We start from the raw sequence: 349 nt of genomic DNA, 5'->3' as shown, positions 1-349 counted from the left end.
AACTTTATTTGGAACACTGGCAAAATTACATTTTCCTTCTTAAGTGGACCGTTAATGTCAGGCAACTGTTTTAGTAAGATGGAGGAGAGCTGAGGGGGAGCGGAGGATAGTGAGGACAGTGGTATTCATAAAGAAGTTGTGTTCAAACAGAAAGAATCCAGCTCAGTAATGAGGACCACAGAGGGGAGAGTGACTAAGACAAACCACAGCAATCACAACACATAATTCCAGGTTTCATCTCTTCAACAGTGTTGGAATACTACATAAACTATCCACCACAAACCAGCAAGATCTCAACCACATCTGTTGCCTGACTGGCAGCATGACATTACTCTGGTTTGGCTGGTGT

This window comes from Coregonus lavaretus, assembly GCF_964263955.1.
Source record: "Coregonus lavaretus genome assembly, chromosome: 36".
Lineage (NCBI taxonomy): Eukaryota > Metazoa > Chordata > Actinopteri > Salmoniformes > Salmonidae > Coregonus > Coregonus lavaretus.
The sequence above is the reverse complement of the archived record's forward strand: the minus strand, read 5'-3'. Positions refer to the sequence as shown.